Below are 11,033 nucleotides of genomic sequence, written 5' to 3' on the forward strand. Positions count from 1 at the left end.
AAAAAAAAAAAAAAGAATTTCCACTGGGGGGGCGCCTGGGTGGCTCAGTTGTTAAGCGTCTGCCTTTGGCTCAGGTCATGATCCCAGGGTCCTCGGATCGAGCCCCGTGCCGGGCTCGCTGCTCAGCGGGAAGCCTGCTTCTCCCTCTCCCACTCCCCCTGCTTGTGTTCCCTCTCTCGCTGTGTCTCTCTCTGTCAAATAAATGAATTAAAAAAAAAAAAAAAGGAATTTCCACTGGGTTTTTTGATAGTTAAAAAAAAAAACAAAAACTGAACCTGGGGTGCCTGGGTGGCTCAGTTGATTAAGCATCTGACTTCGGCTCAAGTCATGATCTCAAGCCATGACCTGGGATTGACCCCTACATCGGGCTCTGTGCTGAGCACAGAGTCTACTTGTCCCTCTCCTTCCCCCACTGCTCCTCCCGCCACTGATGCTCGTTCTCGCTCTCTCTCTCAAACAAATAAATTAATAAAATCTTTAGGAAAAAAAGCAGATAATCTTCTAGATCTAAGGAAGGCTAAATCTAATGTTTTCATTAGTCTTAAATTTTCTGAACCGTGTCAACTTGGCCCTGCTGGTTTAAAATCAGAGCAATGGGCATCCATTCGCTGTGTTTAATTTATCAACAGTGATCTACACCTCGTCATTGGTTTAAAAATAAAGAAGTGTTCTAATCCGGTATGGTGGCCTTTATAACTTTTAAGACCAAGCGGCCATCTGAGTGTGTCCATAGCCTGTCCCAGGGACAGAATATCCAGCCCACTTCCACGGAGCTGCACAGCCTCAGGTGGGGTCTTTGAGTCCCTCAAATGACCATGATGGGGGCAGCACACTGAACCCCCAGAGACTGTCACTGTTTACAAGTCCTCGTGGGAAGGGAAAGGTCTGAGTGGTATGGACACAGGGCTGGAGGAGGTGAAGGTGTTGAAAGGGGACAGATCAAAGGATCCAAGGGAGCTGAAGGGAAAGTCAAAGGGCCAAACAGGAGGAAGGAGGAACAGAGAAGGATGGCAGAGGAGGAGGTTTCAGATGTGCCAGATTGCTGAATTCCCAAGGTGCCCCAATTAGCCATTAACATTCCCAAGGGTATCTCAGAAAACCTCGCCATTTCTGAAGCTTTGGAGCAAAAGGAGGGCAGAACGGTGAAGACTGTGGTCAGCGGGGCAGGGGGCTGGAAGATGGCAGTGGCCCCTGGGATGAGCAGACTGTGAGGAAATCTTGAAAGGGACAGGGGAAATTGTCCCACAGCACTACTTTCCTCTCATACACAATCCCAGGGTCCTAGAGGAAACGGAGTCCCACTGGCGCGTGGGAGAACTGCAAGGTTCTTGTCAACACAAACAGAGCTACTGGTGTCCAGAAGATCTGGAGCACCAAGAGCCAAATGGTAAACCTGGGCCTCTCGGGGGCACCTGGGTGGCTTAGTTGATTAAGCCTCTCCCTCCGGCTCCGGTTGTGATCCCAGGGTGTTGGGATCAAGCCCCGCATGGGGCTCCCTGCTCGGTGGGGAGTCTGCTTCTCCCCCTGCCTGCTCCTCCATCCCACTTGTGCTCTCTCTCTCTCTCAAATCAATAAAGAAAATCTTAAAAACAAACCAAAAAACCAAAAACCCAAAACGTGGGCCTCTTGGTCACCCAGCTGGTAAACAGACTGCAAGGTCACGAGACATGCCTTGTGTTGTGAGAAAGGAAACCATGGTTCTCCTATAGAGCTTCCATATCAATAGTTGCTGGGATTCGTAGGGCGCCTGGGTGGCTCAGATGTTAAGCGTCTGCCTTCGGCTCAGGTCATGATCCCAGGGTCCTGGGATCGAGCCCCGCATCGGGCTCCCTGCTCGGCGGGAAGCCTGCTTCTCCCTCTCCCACCCCCCCCCCCCGCTTGTGTTCCCTCTCTCGCTGTGGCTCTCTCTGTCAAATAAATAAATAAAAATCTTTAAAAAAAAAATAGTTGCTGGGATTCGTGCAACAGCTAGGAACCCTTCCTGCGTGTGAGAACGTGATGACAGAGAATGACTCATTGCCGGGTTATAACAGGCTGGTGGAAAGCAGACAAGCACACACTCATCATGTCCGATAATGAGTCAATCATGTTCCCTATCAAACTTTGGGTCATGGAGTTCATGGTAGAAGCTGTAGCTACCTTTGTCCTGCATAAAGTAAGAAGGTATATCCCAGGTTTGTTCATGACATTTCTGGAGAACCAATGGAAATTCATGGATTGGTTTAAAAAGATGAGCCAATTTCTATTGAAGAGAACTCTTATGTCATTGACAAACTTATTTCTGTTGTACATAATATGACTGACGGAAAATTCTTGATAAACACGCCATATTGTTTTGCACCCAAGATGTTTTCTAAACCGAATGATGTGATTGTGGTTTAACTACTTGTCTACCTGTATAATCTGAACTTTCTGTGAGAATTCTTGTCATTGAAAAACTTATTTCTGTTGTACACAATATGATTGATGGAAAAAAAATTTTTTTTACAGAAAGGTCTTGATAAATATGTCATATAGTTTTGGAGACAAGATGTTTTCTTAACCGAATTTAACCACTCGTCTATCTGTGTAATCTGGACTTTCTGCGAGAATTCTTGTCATTGGAAAACTTACTTCTGCTGTACACAATATGATTGATGGAAAAAAAATTTTTTTTACAGAAAATTCGTGATAAATATGCCATATTGTCTTGGACACAAGATGTTTTCTAAACTAATCGTTGAGCACTACATCAAAAACTAATGATGCGCTATATGAAGAATTTATATAAACCTACGGGTTTTTACCTTCATCAAATCTTTCTCCTCCCACGCTCAGAGCACATTTCAGGTTCCTCCTGAATCTGTGCCTCCCAGATTTCAAAAAAAGTTTTGTTTCGCTTTGCAGCCTCAGTTCTTTCTTTTTTGGCACAAAGGAGCAAATAAACTTCTTATCAACAAATGGAGTGTCTGCAGCCTTATTGCCCCGTCCTAGGCTGACTTCTTTCTCCTGTGTGGCTCAGGCTCTGTGGCCAGGATCCGAGGTGGAGGAGGGAAAAACCAGGGTGGATGAGAAAGAGAGCTCCATGCCATGGCGTAGGGTGGGCTGGGGAGGGAGGGGTCCGCGGCCTGGCTGGGATTTGCTGCGTGGAGGATGGGGGTGGGGATGGTTTCCAAGACGTAATATTGGGGGCTCAGCATCCCAGGGGGCTTTGGAGAGGACTCCTCTCTGAAGACTTGGAAAACTGGAGTCTGGGCTGCTCTGAAGCTTCAGCCTCCACACTGGAAACACAGCTTGGAAATGGCAACCTCGAACTCAGCCCCACAAGCCCCGGGCCCCGCCAACAAAGAGACATGGGGGACTGGTCCATCCTCATGAATCTGTCTGCTCCCTTGGAGACCCCCACCCAGGGGCCTGTAAATATGCTTTGTAGCCTGGCAGGCAGCTGTGAGAGCTGGACGCCCCCCGCTCCTGGGGGCCAAAAGCCTTTCCCACCACCCCATCTGCACAGATGACTTCACACACAGTTTGGGGATCCCATGGCTGGTGTCACACCCGAGGCATCCTTGGTGGCAAATACAGGAACTCTGGGGGCTGTCTGCTTGACAGTTTCAAAAGCACCTACTAGTAGAAAGGCCCTTTTATTTATGAAGAAATAAAACTGGCTGCCAAGTGCCCTGAACCCCACAGAGCTCCCCCCCTCCCCTTTCAAGTTGACCCCCATCCAAGGCTCGGCAGATTCTGCCCCCTTTTCTCATTGCATCCGGGCTCTGCCCACCCTGAGGTCACCCGGCCTCAGTCCCCTTCCTGACGGACTCCTGTCCTCCCTGTGCCCTGCAAACTGCTCTCCCCATGTCTTCCAGTTACATCAAACCCCCCTGGAGGATCTTGATAATGAGTCTATGAGCTGAAGGGTCCTTGGGGAAGAAATGAGACCTTTGCCTTCTAGAAGAATCCTGAGTGACGCTGAAACTGCCCGACACGGGCTCTGCTTTGATCTGGACCCTGGGAAACCCTGGCCCTCCCTGCCCAAACCAGGATCCCTCAACCCCGTTGCCTTTCTTTCCCTTTGTGCCCTCCACCCCCTCCATTCCCCCCAGCCTGACAACCACACTGCTCCTGACCCGAGCCCCCTTCCTCCCCAGAATGGCCTCTGGCCTCTGCGTGATCCCCGTGCCCCACAATCCTTCCTGGCTCTCTGGACTCGGCTCCCCCACTGGACTCTAGCCTCCCCCTCCCTCCACCTCCTGCCCTATTCCCCCCGATCATCAGGGCCCCTCTGCCAAACCTTGAGCCCCCGCGCCCCCGTAGTCTCTGTCTGCAGTTCTCTGGGCTTCTACCGCTTAATGGCTCCCCAGTCGGCCAGGAGCTCTCCCAAATCCAGTGCTTTGTCTTTAGTGTCAGGGCACTCATCTCCATAACCATCTAACCTGTTCATAAACCTCTTCACGGGCCTGGCGCCCACAACCCCCTAATGGACTTCACTGTGCCCGAAAAGAGGTGTCTGTACGGATGCCCACACTTCTCAGACTCTGGGAAAATGCTTTTCTTCTCCCTTCTAGCTTTAGGAGGCTGTCCTCATTCTGGGTTCTGGTCCCCCATCACACCCATCTTCCCTCCTCTCCCATCTTCTCTTTTCCTTCCTAGGCCAACACTCTCTCTCTCTCTCTCTTCAGATGACAGACCACCCAGATAGTCCAGAGTCATCTTTCCATCTCACAGGTGCAGTGTCTTTGCCAAGGAATGGAACATTCTCAGGATCCAAGGATAAAACTCAGGGTAACTTTGGGGGCAGTTTTCTGCTGTACCACAGTACTAAAGAACCCCAGTGATTTTCTCTTCATATTAAAAGAAAAAAAAAGCTCGGGGCGCCTGGGTGGCTCAGACGTTAAGTGTCTGCCTTCGGCTCAGGTCATGATCCCAGAGTCCTGGGATCGAGTTCTGCATCGGGCTCCCTGCTCAGTGGGAAGCCTGCTTCTCCCTCTCCCACTCCTCCTACTTGTGTTCCCTCTCTCGCTGTGTCTCTCTCTGTCAAATAAATAAATAAAATCTTTTAAAAAATAAATAAATAAAAATTAAAAAATAAAGCTTTAAAAAAACTACCCAGTTGCAGTCCTGTGTCTGTGATCATGGTAACATGCCATCCCCCCACTTGTATCTCCTCATGCTCCCCAGCCCTCTAGAAGGGTCCCATTGCTTCCCATCAGAAACAACACCTTTGCTCCTTCTGATTTGCTCTTTTGCTGTTGGCAGATTATTCCAAAGAGGAGAACCTTTTCCTTTCACATCCTCTTATTCAAAGCAGACCAAATATCCAACAAAGTTTTGTCTTTGTAACAAAGAAAATACTGAATTCCACTTGGACATCACAACACTTGATACCAAAGGCTCTTGTCAAAAGTTCTTAGACAGGGCGCCTGGGTGGCTCAGTCGGTTAAGCGGCTGCCTTCGGCTCAGGTCATGATCCTGGAGTCCCAGGATCGAGTCCCACATCGGGCTCCCTGCTTGGCGGGGAGTCTGCTTCTCCCTCTGACCCTCCCCCCTCTCATGTGCTCTCTCTCTCTCTCTCAAATAAATAAATAAAATCTTAAAAAAAAAAAAAACGTTCTTAGACATAAACCCAGGTAATCTCAGCCTGAGGGAACCAGGACAAATAAAATTGCCTGACCATGAAACATTTGCAACTGTCTATGTATGTGCATTCGGGCTCTGTGCTAGGCTGTCATCTGTCCTATGCTGGAAACAATGCCATTTCACACTGGGACAAAACTGTTCTCATTAAACCCATGCACGATACCTTGCTCCCAACGTTGTTTTTCTACTCCCTGATTTCTCCTACCCAAGGATCATTCATGTGGAAGGATGATTATCTTTCCTACATAACTTCCGTTTTTTTAAGATTTTATTTATTTATTTACTTGAGAGAGAGAGAGAACATGAGTGAGGGAGAGGCAGAGCAGAGGAAAAGTGAGAAGTGGACTCCCCACTGAACAGGGAGCCCGATGCGGGGCTCGATCCCAGGACCCCAGGATCATGACCTGAGCCGAAGGCAGACACTTAACCGACTGAGCCACTCAGGCACCCCTATTTGGGATGAGATGCTTCTCCGTACCATCCCCAAATGCCCAAGGGTCAGGAGGAAGAGGAAGGGAAGGGGGATGAGACCTAAAGCCCCAGTGACTATAGGGAGTTGAGAGGTTCAGAAGGAATGCACGGGTGTGCCAGTTGGGGATAAAGGGGTGGAGGATGTAGAGGTATCGATGGGGGACAATCAAAAGATTCAAGAGAGCCGAAGAAAACATCTAAGCTATAAAAAAGGATGAATAAGGATCAGGGGATGATGAGAACGGAAGTCTTAGATGAGCCAGGTTGGGGATTCCATGTTGCTAGAAATGCCCAATGAAGTCCCTCAGTGTCCTTAGGAGATGTTTGCCATTTCTGGAGATACTGAACTGATTTAGTGCCATAGTTGTAAAGCACAGTCAGTGACAGAAGAAAAGATGACAAACTACAGAATAAGATGACAAACTACCCATGGATTAATAGATAGTCAAACCAGAGAGAAAAAAGTTTGAAAAGAGGGGCGCCTGGGTGGCTCATTAGGTTGAGCTCCCAGCTCTTGATTTCGGCTCGGGTCCTGGGATGCAGCCCCACATCAGCCTCCCTGCTCAGTGGGGACTCTGCTTGTCTCTCCCTCTGCCTTTCACCCTGCTTGTGTTCTCTCTCAAATAAAAGAAAAAAAAAATCTTTAAAAGGAAAAAAAACTTGAAAAGAGCAGGGAAAGAGTTCAGCTTGCTCAATCTCCTTCCTCCTGAAGGAAAGGGGACCAGAGCAACTGCTTCTTTGAAAATCCATCCTCTTTAGGAACAAAACCATGTCTCAGAAGACTTCATATTGTTAATATGTCCAAACCCCCAAAGTGATGTACACATTCAATGCAATCCACGTTAAAATCCCAATGGCATTTTTGGCAGGAAGTAGAAAAAAAAATCATCCCTCAATTCATAACCCCAAGGAGCCAGAACAATCTAGAAAAAGAAGAAGTGGGAGGCTTGTACATCCCAATTTCAAAACATATTACTGAGCTACAGGAAACAAAAGAGTGAGGTCCTGGCATAGACACAGAGACACACATAGACCAAATGAACAGAACAGAGAGCCCCTAAATTTCAGAGCCTTCCACACATGGCCAAATGATCTTCCCCAGGGTGCCAATCCCACTCGAATGAGAAAGGACAGTCTCTTCAATGAAAAGTCTTGGGAAGACAGGATATCCACATACAAAGAAGGAAACCGGACCCTTCCTTTCCACCATACACAAAAATTAACTGAAAATAGATAATGCGTCTCAACAGAGAACCTAAGACCGTGACGCTGAGAGAGGAAAAGCGGAGAAAAGCTTCATGACATTGGACTTGGCAATGATGTCGGGGACATGACACCAAAAACACAGGCAACAAAACCAACAAGAAAACCGGGGCCATTTCAAGCTTACAGACTGTTGGCCCTCAGGAGAAACAATCAACTGAGTGAAGAGGGACCCTACATAATGGTAAAAGGATTTGCAATTCCTATGTCTATTAAGGGATTCAAATTGAAAAGATGTAAAGAAACTCTACAATTCACAACAACAAGGAAAACAAACTACCCAAGTAAACAATGGGCAAAATACTTGAAGAGGCATTTCTCCAAAGATACGCAATGGTCACCAAGCTTCTGAGAACAGGCTCAGCACCAGTAATCATTACAGAAAACAAATCAAAGAACAAAGACATATCATGTCACACCCGTTAGGATGGCCACTATCAACAATAACCAAAAGAACCCAAAACCCAAAAACCGTAAAACAACTTGTGTTGGGGAGGATCTGGAGGCATTGGAACCCTGGCCCCATGTCGGTGAAAATGTAAAATGGCCCATCGGCCGTGGAACACGGTGCAGAGTTTTCTCCAAATGAAGAAATAGACTTACCACATGATGGAGCAATCTCACTCCCGATGTTACATCCATAAGAATTGGAAGCAACGTTACAAAGGATACTTCCACATCCCTGTTCGTTGCAGTGTTCTTCTCCAGAGTCAAGCACCCACATGTCCACACACAGAGGAATGGATAAAGAACGTGTGGCATCTACATAACAGAATGTTATTCTATCTTAGAAAAGAAGGTAATTCTGGACCTTCTGCGAAGTGAAATGAACATGTCACAGAAAGACAAATACCCTATGATTCCTCTTATATGTGTATCTAAAGTAGTGACATTTCAAAAACGGAAAGAACTGTGGGGGCAGTGGGGCAGACGGGGAGGAAACACAGAGCTGTGGGTACAGATCCTCAGTCACAAAATGAACAGGTGCTATAGAGATGCGTTGTTCGGCAATGAGAATATATATACCCCTGCTGTAGTATACACTGGTTCATGGCTAATGGTAGTAAATATAATGTTATGTGTTTTTTACTATAATTTTTAACAGATTTCTTTAAGGGAGAAACCGGGGTAAAGAACCCTGGGGCCTTTGAAACCTTCCTGCGCCTTCAAAGAGGAAGTTCTGGGTGTGACAAATACAAAGTGTTGGTGGGTGAGGTTCATTTCCTGTTCTCAATCAGGCCATTTCACCCTAGATGGTTGCTTGTGGGGTCTCTGAGCCCCTCAAGAGCCCACAGTTGGGAAGAGGCTCAAAGCTCCAGTGATTATCGGGAGATAATCGGGAGATATCGGGAGAAGGGCCGGGCAGGGATGGAAACAGGGGTAGAGGAGGTAGCAGTGTGGAAGGGGGACAGATGAAGGGATTCAAGAAAGCTGAAGAATCGGGCGCCTGGGTGGCTCAGTTGGTTAAGCGACTGCCTTCGGCTCAGGTCATGATCCTGGAGTCCCTGGATCGGGTCCCACATCGGGCTCCCTGCTCGGCAGGGAGTCTGCTTCTCCCTCTGACCCTCCCCCCTCTCATGTGTTCTCTCTCATTCTCTCTCTCTCAAATAAATAAATAAAATCTTTAAAAAAAAAAAGAAAAGAAAAGAAAGCTGAAGAATCTAAAATGTGACATTAAAAAAAAAAAAGTAAAAAGGGGGTGCCTGGCTGGCTCAGTCCATAGAGCATGAGACTCTTGTCTCTAGGTGGTGGTCTCAAGCTTACTTTAAAAAATAAAAATAGAAGTTCTTGGGTGGGTCAGTTGGTTAAGCATCCAACTCTTGATCTCAGCTCAGGTTTTGATCTCAGGGTTTGTGTTCCAGCCCCGCGCTGGGCTCCATGCTGGGCATGGAGCCTATACTAAGAAAAATGTGTTTTAATTAAAAATGAAGTTTAAAATAATGGAAATCAAAAAAGGAAGAATGAGGACAGGGGATGGTGTGGAGGGAGACACCTTAGATGAGCAGGTTGGGAAGCTCCTGTGTCAGAGGTTCTATGTGGCCATGGAAGCTCCCTTGTGTTTAAGAAAACCTTTGCCTTTTCTGAAGATACTAAATAGAATTAGCACCCTAAAGGGGAAGCGTCTAGCAGGCAGTGCAGAGGAGAGAGGAGGAGAGTCACTCATGGTGTTAACAAACGGTGAGGGCAAAAAGGACACTTTGCAGAGGGCACAAAACATGTCTCTTGGTTCCTCCCACTTATGGGCTCCAGGATAGGCATGGAGGGAACCCCTCCAAATAGGCAGAGCTGTAAAGTCACAGGAAAGGGACCAGAGAAACTGCTTCTTGGAATATCAACCATCCTCACCCAAGAGAGCCAGCTGGTGCTCTGGGGCCTGTCCTCTTTCTGGGCTCAAGGGTACCGTTGGGGTTCACATTAAGAGACGGGATTTCTTACCACAGTTTTTGACCCCCACGCAGCCCTGGGACGTGGTAGCCATGCTGGGCTCACCAGGTCTGGGCTTACTGAGCGGACCTTCCCTTTTTGTAGGAGTCTTTGCAGCTTGGGTCCACGAAGCCCCGGCCTACCCCCTGCCAGTAGCCTGAGGGACCTTCCGTGCAGGGGCTGCCCTCCCGGGTACACGTGGGCAGGGATGAAGGCACATGATGAATCTGAAGACCCAGAGGAAGGGCCCTGGCTCAAGAGAGACCATGCAGGGGAGAGGGTGTGTGTGGAGCAACCACCCAGTGGGGCATCTCTCCTGGGGCCACCTGGAAATGTGCAGCCTGCCGTGTTCTGGCTCTTTTGCCTCATCATTCAAATGAAGTCTTTACAGAGGTAAAGAGCTACATGGAGGTTTGAGTCTTCATGACCCCACCACACAATTACAAGAAAGGGGATCTACCCCCAGGAATGAAAGGACAGGGAGACCCACCCTCTCTATTCACACCCACCTCCCCTCAAACCTGGAGCGGCCAGTGCGCCTGAAGCCTGGGGGCCCATCATGCAGGGCTTTGGAGGCCACATGAGGGACCCTGTGTCTTATTCGAAGTGCAGTCGGACGTGTCTAAAGAGACTGTTTATTCGTTGTTTGATCTGTTTTCTAGAAGCGACATGATCTATTTACATGACGTTATTCTAGTGGTATCGCTCTGCTTGCGCGCAGAGAAGACCCCAGAGAGAGGAGACAGTGGAAGCTGTCATAGGCAGAAGAGTGACCCCCAAGAATGTCCACACCCTGCTCCCCAGCGCCTGTGAATACGTGACTGGACAAGGCAACGGGGAATTAAGGTTGTTACTAGGCTGGCCTTTAAATGGGGAGACTGTCTTCGGCGATCCCTGTGGCTCTGTGTCAGGCTTCTGACCTACAAAACTCTAGGATTAACAAGTTGTGTTGTGTGAAGCCACCGCGGTTGTGGTAATTTGTTACGGCAACAGTAGGAACCTCACGCCCTGCAAGGCTGGTTAGACCCTGCCAGGTCCACATAGGAAATGACAATTTGGACTCGTGGTCATGGTGGAGGAGAAAGTGGTAGAGAAATAGGAGAAATGTCGGGGCAGGTGGGGGACCTGGAGAGGTTTGGGTGACAGATTCCACGTAGGGCAGGGGGGACCAAAGATTCAATAGTGACTCTCATGATTCTTGCTGCAGCACCCACGTGGCGGGAAAGACCTTTTTTTTTTTTTTTTTTTTTTAAAGATTTTAT

The sequence above is a fragment of the Leptonychotes weddellii genome, chromosome 16 (genome assembly GCF_054177405.1).
Source record: "Leptonychotes weddellii isolate Sample4059 chromosome 16, ASM5417740v2, whole genome shotgun sequence".
Lineage (NCBI taxonomy): Eukaryota > Metazoa > Chordata > Mammalia > Carnivora > Phocidae > Leptonychotes > Leptonychotes weddellii.